The 20,049-nt window shown below is 38.1% G+C and overlaps 1 long non-coding RNA gene across 1 annotated transcript; it reads left to right on the top strand.

Annotated features, from left to right (window-relative positions):
* The first annotated feature begins 51 nt into the window (after positions 1–51).
* On the top strand, positions 52–18,137 carry LOC148132067 (uncharacterized). The gene is made up of 3 exons (XR_015747561.1): positions 52–295; positions 2,291–2,399; positions 16,135–18,137. It is a non-coding gene; the product is annotated as an uncharacterized LOC148132067 (long non-coding RNA).
* Positions 18,138–20,049: the final 1,912 nt, after the last annotated feature.

Genomic DNA, 20,049 nt, shown 5'->3' with positions numbered 1-20,049 from the left:
GATGACAGGGGCGAGGAAGGGAGGTGGCTAACAAGGGACGAAGACCCGCTCTCGCCTTCCGCCTTTTTCACGTGTGAAGGGCTGCGAGAACTGGCACCCTTTCTGGGTTGTGGTTGTTGGTTGTTGTTGGGTTTTTTTTTCCGGGGGGGAATGCGCGCATGTGCTTCCTGTAAACCAGGGCTATTCTGGGAGTTGAAGTCCATAAGTCTTAAAGTTGCCAAGTTTGGAGACTTGCTGTAAACGCTAGTCGGATACCAGGGTTATTGGTTGGTTTTTTTCCGCGTCTGGTTGAAAGGTGCGTGGCGACGTTACTGCTGTATCTGTAAAGTCATCATTCCCATCTTTCTGAGCCCCAGTAAGCCCCCGTCACTCCACTTCCGTAGTCACAGAAAATTCTTATGCATAAGTAACTAAAAATGTAAAATAGAATCCAAAATGTCGAAGGACTAGATCAAGACATGGGAGAATTAAAAGGAAAGATATCCTTGAGTTGACTTAATTTAATCTTATGCCATCTTAATTCAATTTAACCACTTTCCACTGATTTATTTACCATTTCATCTCTTCCCAGAGCCAGGCTTTTGATCTCTGCCTAAATTATATTTTCCAAGCATTCAATTAAATAATTGAATTGATAAATTGAATAAATACAGCTAATATTATGTCTTCCAATAATTTCAGACGTTCTCCCTTTCCACAGACTCTTACAATTCAGCAGCAACTTATGGATGATCTCTCTACTTGCCATAGATAGACACCTCCTTTCTGCCTGGCCATTAGACACTGGAGGAGAATCTTTTTGTACCATTATCTACCTCCTCATTTAATGCCAGCCCCAACTTCCTGCTCATATTTATGTTTGCCACTGCTGGGATGCCTCTGCTTCATTGCCATTAGTCTCAGTTTTCTTTTTCTTTTCAATGAGTGCGGTTAATGTAATTTTTATTGGTGGTATTGTCTACATTTCATTTACCACTGGTTTGTTTATCATCCCATCCTTTCCCAGGGTTGAGCTTTTGGTCTCTGCCTGAACCCAGTGGGAATTCCTTTTCCAAGCACACATTTCTCTCTCAAAGTGTATTGAGAGGAAAGAGGGGCAGGGTAACAAGAATGCCAGCAACTGAACTAATTGCCAGTATCAACATACCTCAGGGCAAGACCTTCCTCCTTTTCTTTTTTTACTGCTTTTCTATGAACTATCAAACTTGTGGACATTAGGAGCTTGGCGAAGGCCATCTCCTGAACTGATACCAATCTGAGAATTGAGCCATGTCCATTGGTACTTGCGATTCTGTGTACTTAATGATATGATCTGCAACCTATAAAAACATAACTAGAGGTTCCCCCGCCGCTGCCCCTGTCTCTTGCAACCTCAGAGTAATCCTACATCAAATACCTGGAGATAAAGCAGCAAACATTTCTGATTTTCAGCATCATGAGGTTGCTTTTTTTGGATGTAAAACAAAGAGGCAAAATAAATATATTAGGTCTTATGACTCTTAGGACAATTGTTTTGCTCCCTTTATCTCTCCCACTCACGAGCAAAAAAAAAAGAGTCCCCAAATTTCTGGCCTACCCAATTCAGTAGGTTTCTGGATTTGTTCAAAGTCCAGGCAGCATCTTGTAAAGTCCTAAATGGTTTGGTTCCCCTGGGCTTACAAACTTGTTTTCACATACTATATAATCCAGGAGTCTTCAAACTTGACAGCTTTAAGACTTGTGGACTTCAACTCCCAGAATTCCTCCTCCAGTCGTATTAGCTCAGAAATTCTGGGAGTTGAAGTCCACAAGTCTTAAACTTGCCAAGTTTGAAGACCCTTGCTATAATCTGTTTTCTATGCAGTCCCCAAAGCGGGACACTTAAGTGTTCACAGTTCACAAAAAGGTAAAGGAATGGGGGCCTCAGAGGAAGATTTATTCAAGGATGGCACTTACATTGTGAAACAGCTTTTCCCTGAGATACGTTTGTCCATCATCCTATTGGCATGATGATCAAGACTTGTTCCACAAATGAAGGCAAATATACGTGTCCCACGATAATGTTGCAGGATCCAATCTGGGTTGGTCACCAGGACCAACAGTTTTGTCTTCTGGGCTTTTGGACACATACTGAAGCCCATCTTCAGAAAACTTCTCTCGAGCAGAGTGTGCACACAAAACTGCTTGTCCTCATGACCAACCCAGATTGGATCCTGCATCAAGACTTGTTCTCCATTATCCCAGAGTGCAAGGCATGAATAATTATCCCACACAATAGCAATAGCACTTGGACTTATATACTGCTTTACAGTGCTTTACAGCTCTCTTCAAGTGGCAGAGTCAGCATAATGTCCCCAACAATCTGGGTCCTCATTTTACCCACCTTGGAAGGATGGAAGGCTGAGTCAACCTGGAGCCTGGTGAGTTTCCAACTGCCAAATTGCAGTCTTCAGTCAGCAGAACAATAGAAATGTTAATTCTGAATATTAGGAAAATGGAAATGATTGCTTAAGGAATTTACGTATTCTCCTTTGCTTGTTCAAGCAGAGACTGGACAAATGCCTTGGTTGAATTTTTGTAAATGGCTTTTCCAAAGCTGGCTTCTGACTGAAACATGAAGAAATCCTGAAGAAAGATTATCTATTTTTCACAGTTATGTATTTTGATACTTATTTTTTAATTCAATTAGAAAACTTCTATAGCAGGAAGTAGTTTGTTTAGTACGTTTATCCCTACAATATTGTGTTATTTTCTCAAAGACAGCAAGTACCAACTGTAGAAAGAGATCTTGGCTGATGTCAGCCCATCAGAGATGATATTAGATTCCTCTTCTCAGGAATACACACATTGCACACAGTTAATACTTCAGTTTCCAATTCCCACTCTCCTTGCTATATTCATCTGCAGGGGAAATAAAACAGAAGACTTTTCTGTTGCTTAGTCTCTTCCTGTCTATTACAAAGTAACGTCAGTAGTCATATTTGTACAGGATTTATTTTTCCTTCAAGAACTTCAAGTGATACATCGTTATACATAATTTTGTAGTTAAATAGAAGATCTTAAGCAAATGAATACAATGAAAAGATTACATATATATTCGTTTGATATCTGTGGAGGAAAGCTAGGACACAAATGGAACAAATACTTCATGGATTATCCCATTTTAATTTCATAACACCCTTGTGTGGGGTAGCTTTGGTTAAGATTTCCCAGAATTATCCATCCAAACCTATTTTTCTAATAATTATTATCATCTCTATATTTGAAAAAAAACTTATTTTTTGAGAATCAGAATGCCTATATGTTAATACACACAGAGAGAGAGAGAGAGAGAGAGCATGGCCCATGTTCCAGGTTCATCAAGATGAGTGTGAAAATATATATATTCATTTGTGTCAGCGAGCCTCTATAAGGGTACAAAGGATGTCTGACAGTGCCCTCCCCTGTACTCAATTTTAAGTTTGCAATATGCAATATGCAAGTTTCCCTAGTTCTGTTGGATGCTTTATCCTTTGAGAATACAGAAGTATATTCATATGAAGGCCTGTTTCAGTTTCGTGTCCCTCTTCAGGTTTTCTAACTCCTGGTGCATCTTGTGTTTCCCAAAGTCAGTCTGCTGGTTTTATCAATCACTTCTGATTGTCCAATTCGACAGCTGTTAGGAAGTTTCAGCGTTTCTGTTTGGCACCTGGCATGCCCACAGAAGCAGAATAGGTAAGTGATTTAACTGAGGAACAGAAGGCTAGTTCTAAATGCCAAAGATCTCCCTCTTAGCAAATCCCTTTGGATGGAGCTGAGTGCTCACATTATTTTTGGTTCCAGTTAGCGAGCAGAAGATGGCGCTTTGGGCTTTTCCTTGAAAGCCGGAGAGAGGAAAAAAAGGGTGAAAGGGTATTTGATCACTAAGAGTTCAGTAATCCAATTTCTCCAGACTGGCTTCATAATGAGAGCTCGTAATTCATTCTGTCACTCCAGTATGTAATAAATGCATCTTTTAAGTGACACCCAGGGCTGGCTTTTAAAGCAAGAGGCTAATTAAATACGCTGCACATGAAGCTGATAGCATCGGAAAGAGCTGCAGATTAACTTAGCTGACATTAAGTGAGGAGACATTGGAAGAGCAGAAGTTAGTTCATCACATCACTGCACCACAGCCCAATTTTAGACTAATAATCTCTACTTTCCCCTGGAACAATCTACTAGCAAGAGAATGACTGAGAATCAATAAAAAGGATGAAGGCTAATGTGCCCATTACATGAATAAATTGCTAAGATGCAACAATTACTGGGTTGTAGAGGTTTATTTGTAAGGTTAGAGACCTCAAGCCCACAGTTTATAGTAAAAGTGATTCAGCCAGAATAATTTTCGATCCTGGCAAAGAGCATTTTGCAGAAGTAGACCGCCCTATGTACTAAATAAATTTGAAACACCGAAAGGAGTGGAAAGGCCCTTTTCGAGTTTGTAATGAATATATATATCTGTGTTTTGCAGTGCATCTTGATGGGTTTCCATTATACATCTCTCATGTTTCCAAATTCCTCTTCATCTAAGTATGACTAGATTATATTTAATTTTAGATTATTACTTTGCTTGATTCATCAGCATGATTCCAGTACTGGCTTTCATAGCATGTTGGAATTTCTGCAAGCAGTTCTCTCCCCTCTCCATTAATGTGGTTTCCCAGTAAGCAAAGCCGAGAGATTGTGAGGAAAGCATCAGGGGTGGGATTCAAATGTTTTAACAACCGGTTCTGTGGGCGTGGATTAGGTGGTGGGCGTGGCTTGGTGGACATGTGACTGGGTAGACATGGCTTGGTGGTCATGTTATTGGCTGGGTGTGGTCAACTCAATATCACTCACATTGAGGCACGCATCTCCTCGCCTGGCCTCTCATGACTGTCGGGATGCTGCAACAGTCGTAAGTGTGAAAAATGGTCATAAGTCACTTTTTTTCAATGCCATTGTAACTTTGAATGGTCACTCCACACCAGCAAAGGAGGGGAAAAAAACTCCAGGGAAGTTCCTGAGACAGGAAGTCTAGTCCTGCCAAGAATGTAATAAGGTTAACGGAGAGGCAGTTTCTGTAAGCAACACCAGAATGTTTCCTTCCTGCCTTCCTTACAGGATTAGGCCAATAATTTCTTCTAGCAACCGGTTCTCCGAACTGCTTAGAATGTTAACAGCCGGTTCTAGCGAATAGGTGCGAACTGGTAGAATCCCACCCCTGGAAAGAATGTCAATTACATGGTGCCAGGTAGCCTTTTGGAAGGCTTTGCAAGTCTGTTTTGTTTCCTTGATGGGCGGGGACATGATTATATTTCCTTTTAAGTCTTTTTATTCTTTGGCTTCTTCCTTAATTCTCTTGCTGTATAGTTTATTTTACTTGGTATCTGTGTCTTGGCACCTTGCCTTTATTCTTTTCTGTTCTCTTGCCACTGTCTGTGTATTTAAACAGCATCTGAAAAATTAAGTTTTAACCAAGAACCTTGTCCAAGCTCTGTCAGCCATCTTTTACTTTCTTTTCTTAGAGGTTTTGTTGATTTTTAAATGAAAACTAACAGACAGGTTTGTTATTTTTATTTAAGACAGTCTTCAGCTCCTAGTGCAGAGGTGGTATTCAGCAGGTTCTGATCAGTTCTGGAGAACTGGTAGCGGAAATTTTGAGTAGTTCTGAGAGTCAGCAAAAACCACCTCTGACTGGAGATTTTACAGTATCCTTCCCCTGCCACGCCCATGAAGCCACGCCCACAGAACCGGTAGTAAAAAAAATTGAATCCCACCACTGTCCTAGTGATTGTGAAAGTGGGATGTTGCAAGACATTCTCCCACTGTTGTGAATGAATCCAGATCTATTGTTAGGATCTAAGTAATTTCAAGGTAGAATGTGCATTAGATCCCTAACGATACACTGCAATTAGCAAATGAACTAATAAAACTCCCAAATAGTCAAAACTCTTGCAAAGAGTAGAGCTTATACTTCCAGTAGCATGTTAAATTTACAATATGATATGGGAGAATTAACTCTGAAACAAATTTGCAAGTTTGAAATGTCATTCCTGCCATGCTCAGCAATGAGTGCCATACAGGTGCACAATCTCATCTTTTCCCAACACGGGAAGACAAAGACAAGCACAAGCATGTGTAGCATGACGTTGGCGGCACAGTTGATACAGTTAATTACCTTTATTGTCAAGAGTACAACATGTGTACAATGAGATTGGCTGAGCCTCCCTTCGTGCACCCCACCCAACACAACTCACAGTGAGGATAGAAGTCCCTAACCCAGATCTAGGTGACTTTGTTGCACAACGTGCTGGCCCCACAAGTCTGTCATACTATGTTGACATGAAGTTATTTTCCGTTCAGAAGTCTGACAGCCCATGGATACAGGTGTACTTTCAGTCTCACATGAGCCCTTATGTTATCATACATTAACGCAACTAAAGCTAGCACATTTGATCAGGAAAATATTGAATGACCACAGTCTACAATGTCCCATCAGTGATAGTAAGAGTGCAATCCCAGGTTACAGGCAGACTAGACTGTGCACTGTTTTTATGAAATGTTCAGCAAAGAGAGAAAGCTACTATGGGCTATACTCTTAACTTTTCATAAGTAAAAACCTCTAGCCTCCTTATAGGGAAGTGTGAACGATCAAACATTATAGTTTTTGGTTCCGAAATGAAGTTTTATAGCCAAACCAAAAAAAAGAAAAAAGAACAGGACAGGGAAGATAAGTAGATTAGATTTTGCTCCCCAAACCTTATTTCTCACATTCCCACTTAGAATTGGCATGACATGTATCTAATCATTTCCGAAAGTTAAAATTACTTTCTCTGTTCACATGTAAAGGCACACCAGATTTGGCCCCAGCAACAAATGTACTAAGACAAGAAAAGTGGGAAAAAGAAAAAAAAGATTAAAAAGGCAGAACATTTATTTATTTATTTTATTTTATTTATTTATTTGATTTGCCAATTGTTTACAAGATAATAAGTATAAGTGTATACATAGTTATGAATACATGAAATGGGTACATATAAGAAAAATAAAAGAATAAGAGAAACAATAGGACAGGGACGGTAGGCACGTTGGTGCGCTTATGCACGCCCCTACAGACCTCTTAGGAAAGGGGTGAGGTCAATAGTAGACAGTCTAAGGTTAAAGTTTTTGGGGTTTGGGGAAGAAACTACAGAGTCGGGTAGAGTATTCCAGACATTGACCACTCTATTGCTGAAGTCGTATTTCCTGCAATCAAGTTTGGTGTGGTTTACTTTGAGTTTGTATCTATTGTGTGCTCTTGTGTTGTTATGGTTGAAGCTGAAGTATTCACTGACAGGTAGGACATTGCAATGTATGATTTTATATACCATGCTTAAGTCAGACCGAAGACGGCGTAATTCAAGGTTTTCTAGTTCTAGAATTACTAACTTTAACATTACTAACTTTAAATCTGTTATAATATAATAAGAATTGTTAAGAGGTACATGTATTCAGAATTGTATTTTTTTAAGAAGGTTTATAACACAGTTGTGAAGTTTGGACTGCTGTTTACTTTCCCTATTATAAAACAAGATATATTTTTATGAGATGCAGTGTGGTGGACACAGGTGTAAAATGTAAAACAGGAATATTCTTTAGTACTGCTAAAGAATAGGATATATAGTAGTTATCTTAAAAGAGCCCCAGAACTAATTGTAAATAATACACGTCATCAAACTCCAAACATTCCCCATGGGCAAATTCAATTTAATTAGCACAGAGTAATAATGCAGAGTAATATTTTAGTCCTGGCCATGGAGCAGATAATTAACCCTCCACCCAACCTAATCGTCTTTACGAAAGACATCTCAGGTGCCAAGATAAGGAGACGGGTAAAAAGTGACCTCACGCTGCTTTGCAGAGAAGCAGGCGTGACTGTGCTTTCCGCTATCTTGCATTGAGCCATGCTTGTATATTTTGTTTTCATTTCATCTCCTTTCACATAATGTGCTTAGTGAAGCAAGATGGAAATTTTTCTTTCTAAATAGATGTAAATATATTATACTTCTCCTTACAGAAATTTGAAGTTGCTAACAAAATGTCCATCAGCATGAAAGCAAAGGTGAAAATGAGGTTTTGTTTTAGGTTTCAAACCTAACACTTCTATTGTTTACAATAACTGTTATATAAGCCACTGAGAAATATGTTGCTTTTCTGAAGAAAAGTCGTATTTAATCAATTGACTATGTGTTGGAGCAACTGTGATTCATTTTATTTGTTATTGTACTCTTATTTTAATGTATCTTCTGTATTTTTATTTATTTTTCTCTCTTTCTGATGCACACAAAAATACATACAATACAATGTATTAGAAATTATCTACATGTTGTGCCATCAACTACACTTCATTAATTAAAAAGCTAACTTGTATACATGATCAAATATGCATATTTCAATTTCCAATATATATATATTCCTTGATGTAAACTGAATTTATTCTCTGAAAAAGTTTACATTTGGATTAACTAATCTTAATACATATGCAAACACCTTCTTTTCGTTGTACAAATTTCATGTAACTTTATATCATTTAGGAAATCATTAAAATCTGATTGTTCTCCCAGGCTTTGAGAACAAGGTGATTATATTTTGTCATGGTGGATATTTTATTCCTCCAGTCGGTTGTGTTCTTTATTTGTTTTTGTTTTTTAATTGGAAGCTACCCAAAGTTGTCTAAGAGTTGGACAGCCTCAAAATCTGTCAAATAAATAAGTAAAAGGATAGCCTGTAATGGGTTTCCAGATTATAGTGAGCAGTTTTGTTTAAATTTCTGATTTAAATTTGGATTTCTGATCTGACCTTCGGTACAAGTTGACAAAAGATTAGAGAAGAATGTGTTGGTTCATATGGCCATCTGTCTTTTGCTATAGAAGACATTGTTCCACATCAATGCTGACTGCCAGACCAGTTGTCTTTTACTGGTAGTCAGCAATGGTGGTATTCCTTTTAGAATACAAAATGTCTTAAGTTAGCCCTAATGTTATTATATAATATCCCAAAACAAGGTATCAGTTATTTTAATATTATTTTAAATAATGATATCTTGTTTACTGGCAGAAATGAACAATTTTTGATATGAGTTGTGCAAACACATCAAAGGGACACTTTGCAATTATTTTTTAGTATAAGTAAAGGACCCTTTCTTGGGTCCTTTACTCATACTAAAGCAGTCATATCTTTTTGGAAGTCTTGGGACAGTGATTTCAGAGGTGGTCCTAAAGATGTCTATAAATGCACAGGCAATGCCTCCGACAGTGAAATGCCTGTAATAGCATATTTTAATTTTATTTTTTTATTTATTTGATTTGCCAATTGTTTACAAGATAATAAGTATAAGTGTATACATAGTTGTGAATACATGAAATGGGTACATATAAGAAAAATAAAAGAATAAGAGAAACAATAGGACAGGGACGGTAGGCACGTTGGTGCGCTTATGCACGCCCCTACAGACCTCTTAGGAAAGGGGTGAGGTCAATAGTAGACAGTCTAAGGTTAAAGTTTTTGGGGTTTGAGGAAGAAACTACAGAGTCGGGTAGAGTATTCCAGACAAATAAGCAGCCTTGAAGTAGCCATGTTGAACCTTCCAAAGGACTTGGCTGCTTTAAGAGTTTGAGGCAGGATGCCTTGTTTTTTAAAGCACCCTTTTCCTCTGCTTTCTCCAACCCTAATTTTTGGTTCTTCTGTGCTCTACTCAAGTGTGTAGTGCAAAACATACTACTGCATTATTTTAAGAAATAATGACATGCCCAAAGCTAGACTATGACACTGTGTCCTAAATCCATCCTTCCAACTTGATTATAAGTGCATTAGAGTTTTAGTACTCTGTTACAAGATCATTGTCTTCATTTGCAAAAGGATGCAAATAGTTTTTTTAAACATCCATTCTGTGTTCATTATTATTTGTGTCTAAAGAAAGTAGAAAAGGCAAGAGGAGAAAACCTTTGCTGTTTCCGTGAAAACATTTTCCTTTCCTTTAGCCAGTTGTTCTTGAAGGAGGGAAATTTATCAAAGCCTGAAAAATGGCCTATTTAGTGTGATGAAAAATATAGGTACTTATCCACTTAAAAGCAAATAGGAATGAGTATCTTGAACTAAAGGTTATTTTTTAAAAAATATTGTTTAATGATTACACCACCCATCTCCTCCTGGCTTAGGTGGACAGGACTTTTCTAAAACCTACATCAAACTGCATCACATCTCACAATTCTATAAAACTTTGACAGGCATTTTTTTTTTTAGAAATTATTGAACATGAACTGTTAGATCTCTTAAAAGCTCCGACACTGATATTCAAGCAGTTCAAGGCTGGAGGAGACCAGGATAGCCCCTGTACAGTGAATAAGTCTTCTTTACACTCCCAGCTAGAGAAACTGTTGCCTCCCAGTCAGTTTCCTGGTATTCTTCTCCTCTACCATTGGAAGTTTGCCCAGTGCAAGCAATTATTTTATTTTGGCAACAACTTAACACTGTCAAATCTAATTCTTTTTTTATGCATATTTGAATTTCAGTTTGTTTATTAATATCTTAAATTGCATTTTAGTTTATTTATTAGAGTTGGTTTTAAATTTTAATTATGGCTGTTTTTGAAACATTTGATATTACTACTACTTAAAACTACTTGAAACCTATCTGATAGTTTAAAAAAAAAGGGCTGGGTTGGAGAAACACCTGCTCTGTGAGTTACCCACTCTTCCATTATAGTTTATATACCACATGCCAACAGCCATTCTGGCTGAGAGTTCTGGGATTTGTTGTCCATCTGGAAAGCAATTAGGATAAAGTCAACTATGTCATTTGTTGGGGGAATTCCTTGGGCTTCCTCTTGCTGGATTTAGTGAATCCTATGTTGATGCTTCTGCTCTTATTAAAATACAGAATACCATTACTGTATTACAGTGACAATTTCAAGATAACAGCCATGTGGATTGACGGCAGCCATGCCATGGTATTCTATGCATCTGATGAAGTAAGCTGCTGCTCACAAAAGCTCATGCTTTTAATAAAACGTGCTACTCACAAAAGTTGCTATCTGGTTCCTTCTATTTATTATGCCATTAATAGGAAAAGAATGCAAGTGACACTGAGTATTTAGAGTATTTTAAACTCTCAGATTTTTTGAATAGTTTTGAATAGTTGTTATTTGGTTTTTCTCTAAAGGGTTCACTCCCAGTTACCGTATACAAACAAACATTCAGCCCATGCTCATAGCAATTTATCCTATCCTATGTTTCAGCTCAAGTGGAGGGATATGGAGGATTTCTTTGCAATGAACCACATAGCAGGAATAAATGTGGGTGCCAATTTATATTTCCACAAACAACCAAAACCCCAAAAAGCAGCAATTTATTGTGGAAGGAGGTTCATTTGTGGCTGGCACCACAATTAAACAGTCCCTGTTTTTAAAATATGCTGATTACTGTGACATACATACATAAATGATTTTGTTCCTAAAGTCTGTAAGAAATTGTATCATTGCCTCATGAACAGATTAGCTGCCTTGATTCTTGGGGGAAACAGAAAAGTGGAACAGATGAATAATAACACAAACTTGCTGGCTAAGTAAAATTGTACTTATTTAGCTTTTAATAAATTACTCATTAAAAGAATCCCTGAAAAGATACATAAAGATAGTTGATGCTGTATTCCTGGACTAAAAGTGTGACTCATTGGGATTAAATTCATATTTGAGAAAGAAGGTATAATCATCTATTCATTAGGCAAGGCACTAAATCAAAACATGGATTTGAATGAACTCAAACTCAAGGGGACCAGTCTTGTCATAGGTTCTTCAGTTTCTATGAGGGAAGTGGAGCTCCTCAGGGAAAGTTAAAGCCACAGAAACTAGAAGTCCTGCATGGGCAACCTATTGCCAAAGGGGACAATTAGGTATCACTGTTCAGGTTCTTACTGTCTTCCACACCTTCCTGCTGCTTCTGTTTCTCATTTTTGCATTGCAAAATGGAACGGACCATATCATTGGCAGTTGCCAGAATGGCGTCTTGTGTGATTGAAGAATGTGCAGCAGGGCATATGCACTGGAACACACAGACCTTGGTGACGGTGATGATTAGCTCTCAATCTGAAACATCTACTATCTAGAGAGCCTGTTAACATGAGTAATAGAGCACAGAGTTTGACTTTCCAATTATTTGATGCACTGCTATCTAGCCAGCAGCCCTTAGGGGACAATCAATGATAGAATACACTTAAGGGAAAGCAAGGAGCAACACTGATTGAAAACAGACCTTCCCTCATTACAGAAATGGCCAGAGCAGACCTTTCATTGCAAGAGTTGTATTCTTGTCATCTGCTGGTGAAGGTGCAAGGCTGTTAGTCCTGGACTCAATTCTTCTTCTAAGCCAACCCTGTAACTTATGCAGCAGAAGCCGTATCTCATGGCTCTTTCAAAAAGAGGTTACTACTTCTGTAACTGTTCCTGAACTTGGTCTCCATGTTTTATGCTGTGACGTCTCTGTCAGGCCCTAGAGAGGGAAGCTAATTTGTATAATTAACTAGGAAAACAAAACAAACGAGAAGGAAATGAAACTATTATCATTTGTAGTAATGATAGCATGGAAATCAGTAGATGTACATAAAATAAGAATAGATTACACCATCTTAGCATTGTCAAATATAAGTTTATTTATTTATTTGTCAAAAGCTTACAATACAACAGAAACAAGAATAAACATAAATTTAAATACAAGAAATAGGGACTAAGGAGGACTTCCGGTTTGGGCTTCTTTGGCGACAGACCAAAATCGCAATTGTCCGTGGTTTTGATCTGTGCTCGCCGCTGGAGTGCCCCAAGCCGCCCAGATTCGGGGCTGAAGCCACCCCGTAGAGGTGGGGAAGAAAGGGGAGCCATCAGCAGGGTTGAAGAGAGCTGCATCTCTCCTCCTTGGCTGGCCATTACTCCCTTTCCCAAAGGCGGTTGCAGCGGTGGTCAGAAATGGCCACCTCAAAGAAGAACCCAACCGGACAAGATTGTGCAGGAGGAAATTTAAAGGAGAAAGTTTGACTGACCGGGTTGAATGGAGAACATCTATTTAAGGTACCTGGAACCTGAATTTTAAAGACTAATACTATTCCTAAAAAAGATTTTAAGCTGTGAAAGAGAAAGGGAAAGGAAACGGAATTGGTTTTTTTCCTCTAACACTGACAGTTTTAACTGACTTGGAACATTAAGAAGAAGAGATTCGAATAAGAAATTGATACTAATCCACTTTGACATTAATAGGCTATTCTAGCTGAAAATAAAGTGTCAAAGGAATAAAGATTCTTGGATAATTTAAAAACTTTCTTTAAAAAAAAGAAAGAAAGCAGCGGAGGGAAAAAGGAAACAAGAGGGTGAAATCTGGAAAATGGAGGAGACCACCTGGAACTTTAAAAAAAATTGATAGTGGAATTTTAACAACACTTGCAAAAGATACATTGTAGCTGAAACTTTGTTACAAGAGAACAAAGCCCCTGGAAAGAGAAAGTGAGAAAAGAAGCAAGAAACAGTTTTGGATTATTGGATGATTCCTGGAACTTTGGATGGAGGATCCTAATGAAACAAAATAAAATCAATTGGGGGTTGTTTAAAAAAATTTAAAATGGCATCACTCCTTGAAGAGTTCAAAATGAGACTTAAAGAACAAAAAGAAGAAGCAGAAGATGGAAGAGGATCTTTTGGCTTTGTATTTTAATTTTTAGAAATGGAGATCTTGAACTATGAAAAACAAGAAACGCTGGCAGAACAAGAAGGGTGGGACAACGAATAAGCCATCTTTAATGACCAAGCAATTTTAAGCAGGGTAAAAAAGGAAAGGGGGAAAGGGAGTTTAAAACTTAAGCACTGAAGCAACAACCAAAAAAAGAGTAATTTGAAAAGTAATCATAGTATCAGGAAGAAGCAGAAGGGAGGATCACAGAAGGGAGAATCAGATAGAAAAGGGAATAAAAAGGGGAGGAAGAAGAAGAGAGGGAAGAGGGGAAACGAAAAGAAGCTACAAAAACAGAAACAAGATACAGAGGTACAGGAAAAACGTACAAAAATTAAAAATTAAAAAAATTTGGTTATTTATTGAAAGACAGTAATAAGTAAAATATGAAATATAGATGATTAAAGTGAAAGACAACTGATATTACTAGGTAATGTTTGTTAAAAGAAATAGAAATGTAAAAGATTGTTATTAATGGCAGAGCTGTACTTGAATAGAATAATTATTCCATTTACTATTGTTATACATATATACACAGATATATATACATATATACTTTTTTCTTTTAAGAATTTAGTGTGTATTTTAAGGGAATGTACCAAGCAGAATTCAATTGAAAATAGGTATGTGTTATAAAATAGAGGTTAGAAAATGAATGTTATAATTATAAAGATGTAACTTAAATGTTTAAAAAAGATTTGAAAAAAGATACAAAGGTGTTACACTCCAGTCTAGTAATTACAGGGGAAAATTTGTTTTATGAGAAAAGATAATATGAAATTGTAAACAGGACAGACGAAAGTATAAAAACATTGATTAGAAAGATTTTAAAAATTAGAAAAAGATATGTAATTGAATTAAGAAAGGAATGAGATAATTTAAAATAAGGCTATAGGAAGTAAAGAAAGGGAAAAGCTATTGAAAAAATTGTGAAAATAGTTATAAGCTATGGATTAGAATGTATAAAATAAATATGTATTGAGTTTATGTCTGTATGGAGAAGTGATAACCTGGGGCCACACTGTTCTCAAAAAAAGATATTTTATTTGTATTTGTATTTTTTGTGAAAACTTAAATAAAACTTTTATTAAGAAATAGGGACTAATAATTGGGGACAATAGGACAGGGATAGTAGGCAAGATTGCATGCTTATGCAAGCTCCTCACAGACCTCTTAGGAATGGGGTGAGGCCAATAGAGGTTAGTTTGAGGATAAAGGGATTTGAGCAGGTGACAACAGAATCAGGTAGTGAGTTCTAGACGTTGACCACTCTGTTGCTGAAATCGTACTTCCTGCAATCGAGTTTGGAGTGGTTTACATTTAGTTTATATCAGTTGTGTGCCCTTGTGCTGTTGTGGTCCATAAATTTGGGGTCCATAAATGGACATTGTGGCACCTCTTAATCATCTTCCAAACATGCTTTTTCAAGAAGCAACTGGACTTCCTTGTTTTTCCTTGAAGACATTTTGCTTCTCATCCAAGAAGTTTCTTCAGCTCTTCAACTCTGCGAACATTTTCAAAGAAAAACAAGAAAGTTCAGCTGCCTCTTAAAAAGCCCCTTTGGAACAACCATGACTTGGATGACTAAGAATTTCCATAGTTATCTTGATCAACTCCTTTTCCCTTTTTCCTGCTAATATGATAAAATATGTCAAACAACTTTCCTTCATGTTGGGAAACCGCCAAACTAAATATATCTGAAATAACCAAGTCAGAATTGACAACTGGAATGATATGTCCCTGTTGAAGCCCATATATTAGCAGAGCCCTTGGGGCTAAATGCAATATAGTGAAATGTATGTTAGTATGTCTTAGGTAACTATCTTCCTGAGCTGGAGCTCAAAAATATTATCAGTTATCCCTGAATAAAGATTGCACATCTTGTATAGATAATATAAGATTGCACATCTTGTGATTCTTACAGTGCTTTGGAGGTAACTCCCCACTTTCTTCAAAATGCTTTTTTTATATTTGTTAACATGAAGAAAGGGGAAACATGGCAATGTATTTAATTAATTTGTAATTAAATCTCACTCTTATTAAATTAATGTCCTGGCCCAATCATTTTTATAGTGTGTTCTTGAACAAGCTACTCCAAAGCTAAACATGGCCCTTCATTCACTACACCCCATCTCCTATTGCAAGGGTCCCCAAACCCTGGTCCATGGCCTATTAGGAACCAGGCTGCACAGCTGGAGGTGAGCAGCATGCAAGCAAGTGAAACTGACACCATCCCCTCCTCTCGTCCATGGAAAAAATTGTCTTCCATGAAACTGGTCCCTGGTGCCAAAACGGTTTGGGACCACTGCCATGTTGCATGCCCCAACTTAAAAAAAAAATTAAGCCAGCCTTAAGGCATTAATTTGTAGCTAATAGCCATCTTAAGGATGGTTTTTTTTTTCAGGCAATCAGGAAAAAGAAAAGAAGTGGAAGGGAAAATGGAATACATGCTAAATTTCAGTTTGAGAAGCAGACAACACAGACTCATCCCCAACAGCCTGTGCCTGTCTTCAACAGTGAAAGGACCCTAGGCAGAAAATATCCAGCAGCCAAGAAGGCTCCACACCCATTTGCACTACTCAGGTGACCCTGAGGACACAGATAAACCTCCCAATGGCCTCAACGACCCTCTAAAAGGATCCAAATGACCAGCTGTCTGCAAGGAGTATAAATCCTTCCATTCTCCACTATCCAGTCAGAGCTGAAGAAGCTTCTTGGATGAGAAGCGAAACGTCTTCAAAGAAAAAACCAGAAAGTCCAGTTGCCTCCTGAAAAAGCACTTTTGGAGTACATGCTGGTGTTTTTCTCTGCCCCCTGAACTCCCAAAGTTAACAGAGGAAGTCTGAAGGGCCCTTCAATCCAACGGCAAACATGCATATCTGAGGCATATATGACTGCACAATGGTCAATCTTTAAATTCTGCAGAAAATCTTGGTGAACAGATGTTTGTTGTTGGTAAGCAGCAGGTATGTCAAGATCAGCATTGGATTCAGCTTGATTGGTCAACAGGCAAATTCCGTATAAATTTGGGGGGTTGATTCATTAAGACTATTAGGATCTATGCAGATATGGGCATCTCTGCATCTGTTCTGAGACGCTGCCTGAGCGTGCTGCCCTAACTGGCAAATGTGGCACTCATTACAGGGAATGTGTGTTCTCAATTTTGCTGTCATGTTTCAGCAGGGGAGGACCTGACTTCAGGACTCTGTGTGGCTTCTGAGGCTGGGTTGTCTGTCTCACCTTTCATATCCCATTTGGGGCATCTCCTAAATCTGTAACAGGGAGAAAAGTATCAAATAACCTGACAATCAGAGCAACTCGGCAGTGGAACCAATTTCACAGATGGATTGAATTCCCCTTACTGGATGCATTCAAGCAGGCTAAACAAGCATCTGTCTGGAATGCTTTAACCTGGATTCCAGCACAGAGCAGGGAATTGGACTTTGTGAATAGCCTCTTCCAGCTCTTATGACTGTCATGTGAAATGAAGAAACATAGGAAGATACCACAGTGCAAATAGCTCTGGACCGCATTGTGCAGTGCAGAATAAGCACTAATATACCTCCTTCCTCAGATTAAACAATGGAGTTTGCTATTCCCATTTTCACCTCGTTCAAAGCCTAAAGAGAAGATGGTGTCAAAAAACTTAGAAAAAGAGGATGGGTTTGGCTATGGAGAGAACTCAGGACACAAAGAGCTAATAGAGAGAATTAACTGATATATTGTATTAATTAACTTGTATTTATTATTTGATTAACTAACTAAACATCCTTACACTCTCAAACCCACCTCTGATCATACCTGATACACAACAGATCAGTTGGCCTCAGCATCCAGGTAACAGGTGGCCTATTTTACCCATTTGAAGCTGTCCTTAGGGAGTAGCAGAATAACAAGGAGAATGCTGCTTTTGTAGCGTTGCAGCCAATGACAAACTTATTTCACTCATGGATCGGGAGGAAATGGAGTTATAGGGCCAAAGAGGGAAATTCATTGTGTCATATTGAATGCAAGTGAAGACAGGACTAATGCTTTATGTGTGATTTAATTGTGGATGTCCGTGAAATATAATGTTAAAATTAATAACTAGTTCCCAGTACTGTATCTTATTTGCCCAAGACATTAGAAGAAACAATTAGTAGACAAAATGGGCTTAAAATGTATATGACATTGCATCTGAAATCCGGCATAAATTATATACTGTAATCAGAATGCTCTGCCTCTCAAGACATAATTCTGCTAGCTAATAAAAATATTAGTTTTACATAACTGAATTCATCAGAGTGTGCTTAAAATGAGACTGGATTTCATATCCCCTGGTTCTATGGGTAATCATTTGTTTGCCTAGCACTTATTTGTTTTCGTAACAGACTTGATAACAGGAAAGTAAAACACATCCAACAAAAAAGTAACAGCAAATGAAGAAATCAGGGTCCTGAATATCTCTTCTAGAAATATTTATTTATATCCTGACTTTTGCTCTTAGGGGTGAAGGCTATGAAGGCTTGTATTTGATACTGATATGATTCCGACTATTTCACATCTGCAAGGTTGTTATATAGTATGTCTGCTATACATCCTACATACCTCTGTGAAAAAGAATATTAGGTACATCAAAACTGATATGACCCAGCCCTGCACAAATCAAATAAACTCTGGGCATCCACCATCCCAGTGAAGTTCTCAGCACACTTCTAGAGGCACATCATTGAAAGATAGTTTGTGTTGATAGAAAATCTCCTTTTTGTAGTGCACCTATTAAGAGTGCACCAATGCTCTTTAAGGCTGCAGCTTGGAATCTATAGCTTCCTCTATTCAGTACTTTGCATAATATTTGTGGCTAGTTCCATTCACAATGCAAAGGCTATGAATGAGATGTTACATGACATGAGCATAAGTTTGATGACAGGCCCTGTTTATTTATTGGGATTTCTGAGCTGCTCCTGCTAAACAGCATGCAGTTATCAGAATCTTTAAAACAGTAGGTGTGTCAACCATAGAGCCTCAGAAACAGTACCATTGCCATTTACTGGGACCAGACTAAATCTGGATCTCCTCCTCCAAATATTTTCTCAAATAGCTAGAGGATTTTTATAGTCTTGTGAGACCATAACAAGGAAGGATGGTAGATGTAAGAGCAAGCTGATCTCATTGACAAGGCTCAATTGTAAGCTTTTTGTCGATGAAATTCCCTGATGAGTGCTGTCACTTCAGAAAAGGTGGTCATGAAACCCCAGGCTGGACTTTCAAGGGAGGAGCCAGCACGTTCAATCAGGGCTATCAAACTCACAGCCCATGGGCCAGATGCATCACCTATGCCCAGCCATTCCTATGCCCAGTTTAGCGAAGGAGGGAAAGTTGTGATACATCATGAGACAACGCTGTGATGACATGAGTTTGACACCCCTGCCTTAAATCATAAGATTACTGGCAATCAGGGCAACTCCTAAAAAAGAGATGTTATATGGGCAAGTTGTACCAGTTTAACGTCTGAGTAATCTTCAATCACAGTCTCATGTAGCAGGCAACAGGTCAGCTGTGAGGTGATAAGATGCACAGCTTATCACATCCAGGAAAGGAAACAATTACCATACCAGATGTAATTTTGCACATTTTTCTTGGCTATAGCCTTCGCCTGCCATTCAAGTAGAAGCTATGAGTTCAGGGGGACACTGAAAGTCAGTATTTTTTTTAAAAAATGTTATCCATAATTACAGCTTCTAATAGATGCCTTTTTTCATACAAACAGGAGGTTCTATATCAAATGAGAGTCAAATTACATGTAGAACTAAATGCATCTTTGTGGTCATAATGTGCAAAAATGCAAAATGCGTCAGCTATGGGCTGATTAATGGAATTGGAGTGGGCATGGCAATGGAGACTAATTCCATATTAGTCTTTTCTTCCTGGGCTGTGGTCCAGAAGGTTTTAGAAAAAGAGCTGGTGCTTACTGTGAATTCTTCCCCTTAGTCTTCAAAACAACTACTAATTTCAAAGAGAGATTTTGTTCAGGAGTCCACCAAGGGAAGAGGAGATTCAGTTCCTCCACACACCTCTGTTTTATTCCCATGAAATGAGCAATGCTCCTCCACCCCAACTGCTACCATTTGCCTTTATAAATCAACACTCAGCTTAAATGTATCTTATTTAACCCGAGCGTAGTTTTACCTGGATGCCACATCACCAAGGAGCTTTTGATTACCTGGCAAAGGTACATCATTCTGGGCAACCTGAGGGTTGCTGTATTGTATAAGTGCCATTGAGCAACAACGAAAGGAATGAGCAGAAAAGTAAACAGATGCAATAACAATGAAGACTG

Source organism: Notechis scutatus, chromosome 2, assembly GCF_049901735.1.
Source record: "Notechis scutatus isolate UNSWTSFEM ecotype Mainland chromosome 2, rNotScu1.2, whole genome shotgun sequence".
NCBI lineage: Eukaryota > Metazoa > Chordata > Lepidosauria > Squamata > Elapidae > Notechis > Notechis scutatus.
The sequence above is the reverse complement of the archived record's forward strand: the minus strand, read 5'-3'. Positions and strand labels throughout refer to the sequence as shown.